Raw genomic sequence first — 10,589 nt, 5'->3', positions numbered from 1 at the left:
CTCTGAGAATCTGTAATACATAACGAATTATTTTATATTATCAGGACTAACCACACTTTTGTGGCACCACCATTCCCCCATGACTGCTTTAGACAAATTACCGTCTGCTGCCATGTTGCTAATGACCCTGTTAACCCTTTTTTGCTGCCACAGCAGTTTTTTCCTTTTTTGCATACATTTAATTTTTTTTTATAAATAATAAAAATGCAATAAAACTATATCCTATTTTGTAAACGCTATAAATTTTGCGCAAACCAATCGATAAACGCTTATTGCCATTTTTTTTAACAAAAAAAGGTAGAATAATACGTATCGGCCTAAACTAAACGTTTTTTATATCTTTTTGGGGAATATTTATTACCGTATTTATCGCGGTATAACACGCTCCTGCGTATACCGCGCACCCCTGCGCGGTGTCCTCTTCATCGGGTCCGGCGTCCTTCTGCGGCTTCGGGTGTCCTCTTCGTCGGGTCCAGCGTCCTTCTGCGGCGTCCTCGCGTCCTCCCCGCTCGTTTCCCGTGCCGAGTTTGAATACTGCGCCGACAAATACAGAGCGCAGTACACTCGTGTATTGTCGGCAATGCTCGGCAACTCTCGCGCTGACGTCCTGTACGTCCAGGACGTGAGCGCGGAAGGAGCCGAGACTGCCCGACTATACCCGAGTGTACTGCGCTCGGTATATGTCGGCGCAGTATTCAAAACTCGGGGCGGGAAAGCGGGTATCGGCGTATACCGCGCACCCACGATTTTGCCCTGATTTTCAGGGCAAAAAAGTATGCGGTATACGCCGATAAATACGGTATAGCAAAAAGTAAAAAATATAGAATTTTTTGGAAAATTGTCGCTCTATTTTTGTTTATAGCGCAAAAAATAAAAACCGCAGAGGTGATCAAATGCCACCAAAAGAAAGCTCTATTTGTGGGAAAAAAAGGACGCCAATTTTGTTTGGGAGCCACATCGCACGACCGCTCAATTGTCAGTTAAAGCGACGCAGTGCCGAATCGCAAAAACTGGCCAGGTCCTTTACCTTCATAAAGGTCCGGGTTAAAGGTACTCCGAAGTTCCAAAAATGCCTATATTGACAACACTTTTAGTTTCGATTTTCATAATTTCTCAATCAATTATATTCTAAGTCAGGGGTGCCCAACCTTTTGAACAGCGAGGGCCACTTAAGCAACTTGGTAACCCGTAGCGTGCCACAATGAGCAAAGCGGACAGATGACAGGTTACAGCTTTCAGATCTGCTCAGATGGAAGGGCACAAATTCCCTTCTGTTTTTCGGATTGGAGGTAGGCGGGTGTAAACGATTAGAGGTGAATTGAGGGTCCCATTTGGTTGGGCTGATTGTGTGAAAAGGGCCTAAGACTGCTTTCACAGTGATGTGCTGCGGTTTACCCATTGGTGCAGTGTAGGGCACCTGTGTCTATCCTGCGGGTTAGCTGAACTTTACCATAGACTCCGCCTGTGGCAAAAGACAGCGCTGTAGAGGAAGCATTGGCCTATGGGGCTCTGCTCCACAGCCGCTTTCTTCCTTTACCACCAGCTTCATTCACAACACTGATGCTGTGGTATGGTGGGTCGGCAACCTGCGATCTGGGCTTGCCAACCCGCCATTCCAGAGCAGGAGGTCGTGGGCCACATGTTGGCCACCCCTGCTCTAAGTATTTGGGCTGTGCTGTATTATTTTGCACTAATTAATGCAAACTGCCTGTGATTAAATCTAACATTTATTTTTGTCCTTAGCAATTTGATAAATTGCCAAATATCTATGTACTATATGCAGCAATAATATTGTTATTTTATGCCCATTTCAATACTGATAGAAAAAACCCTTTTGAATTAACAAAGGGTGCCAAAATAAGCTGCACAGGTCCTGAATTATGAGGCGGGGAAGGGTTAATACTGGGTCTGCCGGTTTCCCAGGATTTTTGGGTTCTCCCCCCCAGCCTGTTCTGCATATACTGTATATGAGGCCCCATACACACGACCGAGTTTCTCGGCAGAATTCAGCCAAAAACTCGGTCAGAGCCGGATTCTGCCGAGAAACTCGGTCGCGTGTACACTTTTCAGCGAGGAAGCCGACGAGCAACTCGTCGGGCCGAATAGAGAACATGTTGTCTATTTCCTCGTTGTTCAATGAGGAAAGTCGGCCCGCCGAGATCCTCGGCGGCTTCAACACTGAACTCGACGAGGAACTCGATGTGTTTGGCACGTCGATTTCCTCGGACGTGTGTACGGGGCCTTAGGGGAAACGCTTGGCTCAGGGAGTGAGCAGAACTGCATGGGTAAAGGGAAGAGAGTCCAACAAGAACAGTCCTCACAGTACCATGGTGCATGTGTTAGTTGTTTGAGTTGCCCAGCTAAAGATACAAATTGTCTAATTACTGGGTAAAGATGTTAATACAGCATTTTATATAAGAGACAGGTTGCTGGGGTAAAAAAAATAACATGGCATTATTTGTGGGCAGGTAGCTAAGATAAAGATGTTAAAACAACATTATGGGGCAGATCCACAGAGAGAGTACGCCGGCGTATCTACTGATACGCCGGCGTACTTTCAAATTTCCCGCGTTGTATCTTTAGTTTGAATCCTCAAACCAAGATACGACGGCATCTGGGTTAGATCCAACAGGCGTACGGCTTCGTACGCCTTCGGGTCTTAGATGCAATACTTCGGCGTCCGCTGGGTGGAGTTTGCGTCGTTTTCCGCGTCGGGTATGCAAATTAGCTATTTCCGACGATCCACGAACGTACGCGCGGCCGTCGCATTCTTTTACGTCGTCTCTAGTCGGCTTTTTCTGGCGTATAGTTAAAGCTGGTGTTTTTTGCGTAAGTCGTCCGTGAATCGGGATGGACGTAAGTCACGTCTATGTTTCAAAAAATGACGTCCTTGCGATGTCATTTAGCGCAATGCACGGCGGGAAATTTAGGGACGGCGCATGCGCAGTTCATTTGGCGCGGGGACGCACTTCATTTAAATGAAACACACCCCCTAATCGCCGATTTGAATTCCGCGCCGTTACGCCGCTTGAGATACACTACGCCGCCGTAACTTACGGCGCGAATTCTTTGGGGATTCGAACCAGCAAAAAGTAAGTTACAGCGGCGTAACGTATCTCACATACGCTGCGCCCATGCAATTGTATGTGAATCTGCCCCCTTATGTGTATGCTATATTGCAGAGACATAGGGCCAGATTCTCGTAGAACCGCTTTAAACAGCGGCGGCGTAAAGTATCTCATTTACGTTACGCCGCCGCAAGTTTTACGGGCAAGTGCTTGATTCACAAATCCTCCGGCGCAAGCCCGCCTAATTCAAATGATCCGGGTAGGGGGCGTGGATCATTTAAATTAGGCGCGTTCCCGCGCCGAACGTACTGCGCATGCGCCGTCCCTAAAATTTCCCGACGTGCATTGCGCTAAATGACGTCGCAAGGATATCATTGGTTTAGACGCTAACGTAAATGGCGTCCAGCGCCATTCACGGACTACTTATGCAAACAACGTAAATTTTCAAATTTTGACGCGGGAACGACGGCCATACTTAACATTGACTGCGCCTCATAGACCCAGGGGCAACTTTACGCGTCGCAAATCTTACGTAAACGTCGTAAATTCACTGCGTCGGTCGGGCGTACGTTCGGGAATTCGCGTATTATGCTAATTTGCATACTCGATCGGGAAAACGACAGAGGCGACACCTAGCGGCGAAAAAAAAAATTGCATTTAAGATCCGACAGCGTAAGAGCCTTACGCCTGTCGGATCTTATGGTTATATATGCGTAACTGATTCTAAGAATCAGGCGCATAGATACGACGGCCCAGATTAGGACTTACGACGGCGTACATGGCGTTGCGCCGTCATAAGCCCTTTCAGAATCTGGGCCTTTGTCTTATATATTTTTTTACTGAATATGTACAACATGCGTTAATAATATTATATTATTATTGTTAATAATATTGTTATTTTATGCCCATTTCAATACTGATAGAAAAAACCCTTTTGAATTAACAAAGGGTGCCAAAATAAGCTGCACAGGTCCTGAATTATGAGGCGGGGAAGGGTTAATACTGGGTCTGCCGGTTTCCCAGGATTTTTGGGTTCTGCCCTCCAGCCTGTTCTGCATATACTGTATATTAGGGGAAACGCTTGGCTCAGGGAGTGAGCAGGACTGCATGGGTAAAGGGAAGAGGGTCCAACAAGAACAGTCCTCACAGTACCATGGTGCATGTGTTAGTTGTTTGAGTTGCCCAGCTAAAGATACGAATTGTCTAATTACTAAAGATGTTAATACAGCATTTTATATAAGAGACAGGTTGCTGGGGTAAAAAAATTAACATGGCATTATTTGTGGGCAGGTAGCTAAGATAAAGATGTTAAAACAACATTATATGTTTGAGCCATTTGGACATGAATGAATGATTACATGTCTTCAATATTACAATACAATTCTAGGTGAATGTGACACATGAATACCAGCTATTTAATATAATTATACTGTGCCGCCACTAGATGTCTCTCTTTCACTGTCTACTTTTATATCTTCTTTGTTTGCATTGGCGTATTCATCTTCATTTAGTGCTCATTCATACCATAAAGCCTCATGTATAAGGATGTATGAATTCAATGCTCCAAAATTCCGCCAGAAGTTGGTAGAATTTTTTTTATCTAACCTCACATTTATAGGCATATGGCTTTTAAAAGAGCTTGAACCCAAACTCATTCTATTCGCTACAATACTCATGTATTCTAGTCACTAGATCAAATGTATGCACATAAGAGCCCCTTCACAATAGGATCGCCTGTACGTTATCGGTAAAGCAATGCTTGTTTTGGCGGCGCTTTACTGATGTTTAAGTGGCGCTTTTCGGACGCTAATGGGGTGCATTTAACCCCCACTAGCGGCCGAATAAGGGGTTAAAAAAGCCTGTGTTGCGGCGCTTCCAAAGTGCTTTTCATTTATTGCTTTCAACCTTCCCCGCCCCCCAAAGATGCTGCCTGCAGGACTTTTTCTAATGCCCCGCAAGTGCACCGCCCCAGTGTAAAAGCACTCAAGCTTTCACAACAGGGCGGCATGGAAGGCCCCTCCCTCAGTGTGAAAGGGGTCTAAGTGCAAGATTTTGTGCATTTAGGGGTGTTCATGCATACATTACACTCATAAGCTCCAAACACAGCTTTAGGGCATGTTTTTGTGCCAGGTAGGACCCTTGCTGGAGAGAGACAGGATGAAGGCTGGTCTGCCAGGAGGGCCTGGTCGTTTTGGAGGACGCACCTACATCTAAAACGCGCTTACAGTGTTGCCGGGTTGGCTTAAAGGTTCTGGTACTGTGAATCTGAATATTTGTCTGTATACCCTAGCCTCTCTGTATACCCTAGCCTCTCATTTTTCAGATGAAATCAGCTAAATTTCCAGGTACATCAAAACAAAATGTGTGCAAAGTTTTTACAGTAGGGGTAGGTAACCTTAGAGAGGTGGAGTTCTACCTGAACAACATGGGAGAAAACAAAGATCACAGGGCATATTTGTAAGCAGGTTGAAATTATGCCAGTTAGGTGCTGCCCCAGAACGGAAGTGTAAGGGTTAATGCCTTTCCTGGTTCTTTTGTTTTGGAGGGTTATCTTTGGGTCCGACCTAAATCTGTCCTGGGATATAAAAGAGGCACAGTGGTTTGGAGCAGAGAGCCCTTAAAGTGATACTGAAGTCTTGTTTTTTTTCATTAAAAAATAATAAACCCTTACTGGTGCTTCTGTCCCCTCCCTCCTGCCTCCACAGCAAGCAGCTTGCTATGGGGGCACCTGAGCAAAGCCGCTGCTTTGTGTGTCCATTCAGACATGGAGCTGTGACTCGGCCCCTCCCTCTCTCTCTTCTCATTGGCTCACTGACTTTGACAGTGGCATGAGCTAATGGTGCCCCGCAGCTGTCTTAGGAGGGAGAGTCCCGGACATCCAAGACTCTCATGCAACATCGCTGGTTCGAGATGGGGCTCAGGTAAGTATTAGGGGGGCTGCTGCACACGGAAGTTTTTTTTTTATCTTAAAAACCTTCTGAGTTTAGAACCACTTTAAGAGAGCCCCGGTCACAGAGACACATAGCATATAAGAGACCCCTGAGGGCAGAGGCCCAGAGCCCGTAAGAAGCTCCCTGAGCCCGTAAGAGACCCCGTGAGGGAGAAGATGGGAGAACCGGAAGAGTGGAAGGATATCGCTTGCTACGGCTGTGATGTAAAAGGTCATCAGGACCTGGGGTTCATCCCTGGATAAACCAACACTGGAAAATTACACTTTTGGATCCCTTGATCATACATGGACTTTACGTTTTTCAGGTATGCCAGGGCAGCTCATGGCCTTAATAGAGTAAGCATTAGGGATGTAGGAGAAATATTGTTCTTATGTTGGACCCTGAGATGTCTCTGCACTTTTCTAAGTAAAGCTTTAAAACCTTGTTTCTGACTGGTCTGAAGTTATTTAAGTTGTGTAATGCAAGTAACCAACACCTTTCTACAGTTTGGGTCACTCAGATACTTTGGGGTATGAAAATGTCAGAACTAAAGTTGATGTAGTGTGCAGATACAAGTGATTACCTAGAGTAATGGAGATTTACCAAGCTGCATGTCGTGAAGTGTGTGCCTGGGGCAGGTAGGAGTTGTTGTTTGGCACTCTCTCCGTGAGTGGTCTGTCTCCCATAGCAACAGGAGCGGACTTGTGCTGCAGAGGTCTCCAGCCTGTAAACGGGTATGGAGGAGTTCAAGGAGGTCAAGTGCACACATGGAGTCTGTGCTAGGTGCACAGCGGGACCCCATACCGTTACTGGGAGTGAGGTAGTGGTGATCCAATAGATGGGTGGATGCAGAAAAGGTTCAACATATCCCTCCTAAATGCAAGTTACAGAGAAAGTGTACATTGTCACAGGGACATGAGAGTTAACTGGAGGACAGTTACAGTGCAAGTGTACATGATGTATAATCATCTCTAAAAGTAGAGGCCCACCTTAAAGTTGAGTTCCCCCTACGGTGGCCTTAGAATTGTCCTAGGGCATTGATGGAAATGGCACAGAGCAAGGGTACCTCATGTGTAAGGCAGTGACCCTATTCTATGTGCCTAGAATACCCAGAAGAACCTACCCTGGGTGTAGTCCTCTCATGTGACCCAAACTTGGCGCCCAACAACTTAACATTGAGGAAAGGTCCATTTTCAACCCTACCCTGCCTGTTGTGAGGGCCGTTCACAGCAGAATTAGAGCAGGAAAGGCGCGTGCCGTGCCTGTTTTCCGCTCTGCATTCAAAAAACACTGCCACTGCGATCCCTTTGGTTGCTGTACCGCACAGAGTTGCAGATTGCTTGCAGAGCAGCCCCATTGATTGGTTCACACTTGGCGGGCACTACACCCGCCAAGCACAACAGGACGTAAAATTCCTGCTGCATGTGTTCACCCCTGGCCACTGCAGCTAAAGAGAGTGTAAATGAGCCCTTACTTTGCTTAGCCCTCTATAACAGTTGCTTTCTCTGTTATGCCACAGGTGTACTGCGGTTCAGATTGTGTGTGGGCTTTATTTGTACTCTGTAAAATGCATTGACCTGAAACAGAAGATAATAAAAGGAGTACACTGTCACTGTACCACAACCCGGATGCCTCTGTCTTTTAGAGCTGCTGCTGGTGCCGCTCAATCCTAGGTCGGTACAGAGTGTTGAAGTGCAGTTTGTAACAATCCACCAGGGTCTACAGCCAGAACCAGAGAAGCAGTGTTAGCAAATGCTGCCACCAGCGCAGGCCCCGCTCCTATGAAAAAATAGTTCCACTGTTTCACTGTATCTTGCCACTGTTATAGAGGCCGCAGGTCGGCAAGCCCTGGGCTTAATCTGGGAACATTCTTTTCTCAGCAGGAAAAAAAATATTTTTTTCCCGACGGGATTCCTCTCAAGCCTGCCTTGCATACACACGTTCTGGCCAAATACCGCCCGTCCAAAGCATGGTGACGTACAACACGTACGACTGGACTATAAAGGGGAAGTTCCATTCAAACGGTGCCACCCTATGGGTTGCTTTTGCTGATCCTCGTGTTAGTAAAAGTTTGGTGAGAGACAATTCACACTTTTCATGCACTGCATTAAACGATGCATGCGATATCTCCATTACGTATGCTAGTTTTACCAGAAAGAGTGCTCCCGTCTCATACTTAATTCTGAGCATGCATGTTTTTTTCCCCTCAGAAAAGCATACACACGACCAGTTTTCCTGACGGGAAAAAGTCTGCCGGGAATCCCGACGGGAAAAAAGAAAGCTGGTTCTCTTTTTTTTTTTTCGGCAGTTTTCTTATCGGGAAAACTGCGATGGAGCATACGCACGGCCGGTTTTCCTGGCCAAAACCTCTCATGGCAGTTTTCCCGGCGGAAAAACCGGTCGTGTGTATGAGGCATTAGGCTGTTGTTGCTTTTTAAAGAAAATTACATGTAAGGCTTTACAACCTTTTGTTCTAACATATCCAGAGTGTATTTAGCTGATTTAAACTGAGAATTCACTTGAGCTTTATTTCATTAAAGTGGATGTTAACCCATGGGCCCGGATTCACATACATTGGCGCATATTTATGCCAGCGTAGCGTATCTCTTTTACGCTACGCCGGCGCAGCGCACAGAGGCAAGCACTGGATTCTCAAAGCACTCGCTCCCACTCGCTGTTAAAGATACGCTGGGTTTCATCAGCGTAAGCCAGCGTAGGTGGTAGTGGGCGTGAGCCATGCTAATGAGGCGTGACCCCATGCAAATGATGGGCCAAGCGTCATAGAAGTACTTAAAACGAACGGCGGACGTCCCGTGGACGTATCCCAGTGCGCATGCTCAGAATCACGTCGGAACTACTCCCTAAGATATGACAGATCACTGCCTACGACGTGAACGGAACCTACGCCCAGCCCTATTCACGTACTATGTAAACGACGTAAAATACGACGGCTGTGTTCCCTGGTCCATACGTTTGCATGAGTTGCGCCTCATATATGGGGAATAACTTTACGTCGGGCGTACGACCTACGTAAACTGCGTATATTATGCGCCGGGCGCAAGTACGTTCGTGAATCGGCGTATCTCCCTCATTTGCATAGAAAATCAATGGGAGCGGCAAATGCGCCCAGCGTAAATATGCGCCCACGATACGACGGCGTAGGCAAATTACGTCGGTCGTAGGAAGCCAAATTTTAGGCGTATCTCATATTGTGGACACGGCCCACAGATACGACGGCGCATAGTTACACTTACGCGGCGTATCTCCAGATACGTCGGCGTAAGTGCTTTGTGAATCCGGGCCATGGTTTTTATCTGGAAGTCTGTTGTATTTCACTGAACAATAAAAGATGATTGCTCAGAGCTGGATTAACAGATCAGAGTGTGGCAAGAGTGGGCACAGAGGATAGGAAATCTTATACTCTACATTGTGACATTAAAAAAAAAAAGTTTTTTTGGGTTTACATCCAATTCATACAGTATGTCCTCTCCAAACATCAGCCCCATCAGACATATTTTAATGAGAATCAAACGAGACATATAGGGCCAGATTCTCAAAGAGTTACGCCGGCGTATCAGCAGATACGCCGACGTAACTCCGAATCTAAGCCCGTCGTATGTCTAAATGTATTCTCAAACTGAGATACACTTAAACATGCCTAAGATACGACGGCCTGCGCCGTTGTATCTTAGGGTGCAATATTTACGCTGGCCGCTAGGTGGCGCTTCCATTGCGGTCGGCGTAGAATATGCAAATGAGTCGTTACGCCGATTCACGAACGTACGCTTGCCCGTCGCAGTAAATTTACGCCGTTTCCATAAGAGATACGCGGCGTAAAGATAAACAAGCCCCCTAGGTGGCGTACTCAATGTTAAGTATGGCCGTCGTTCCCGCGTCGAAATTTGAAAATGTTACGTTGTTTGCGTAACTCGTCCGTGAATGGGGCTGGACGCCATTTACGTTCACGTCGAAACCAATGACGTCCTTGCGACGTCATTTAGCGCAATGCACGTCGGGAAATTTTAGGGACGGCGCATGCGCAGTACGTTCGGCGCGGGAACGCGCCTAATTTAAATGATCCACGCCCCCTACCCGGATCATTTGAATTAGGCGGGCTTGCGACGGGGGATTTACACTACCCTGCCGCAACTTAACAGGCAAGTGCTTTGTGAATCAAGCACTTGCCCGTAAAACTTGCGGCGGCGTAACGTAAATGCGATACGTTACGCCGCCGCAGATCTACGGGAATCTGGCCCGTAGTGGAATAATGCATTGTTCTAACATTTACTAATCGACCCACAAAGAGTTAAGTATAAATATAGCAATTTTTAAAACCCCAGATGTCCATTTCGGAGACGGTATGGCCACACACGGTGACTGCAGCAATAAAACAAACCCTAAAACAGCAGTTAGCAGCCTCTTAGTAAATGCAATGTTAAAAAGGTTTAGTTACAGCAACAGAAAGTATGCAGACACTCGACTGTTCCAAGACAGAAAAAACTCCAGGTCTGTCTTTCTTGTTAATCTTTGCTCCATAATTCATTGGAAATATTTCTTGGAATGTCTGCAGCAAGTTCTGAACAACAACACG

The sequence above is a fragment of the Rana temporaria genome, chromosome 10 (genome assembly GCF_905171775.1).
Source record: "Rana temporaria chromosome 10, aRanTem1.1, whole genome shotgun sequence".
NCBI classification, from domain to species: domain Eukaryota; kingdom Metazoa; phylum Chordata; class Amphibia; order Anura; family Ranidae; genus Rana; species Rana temporaria.
This window is presented reverse-complemented; position numbering follows the sequence as displayed.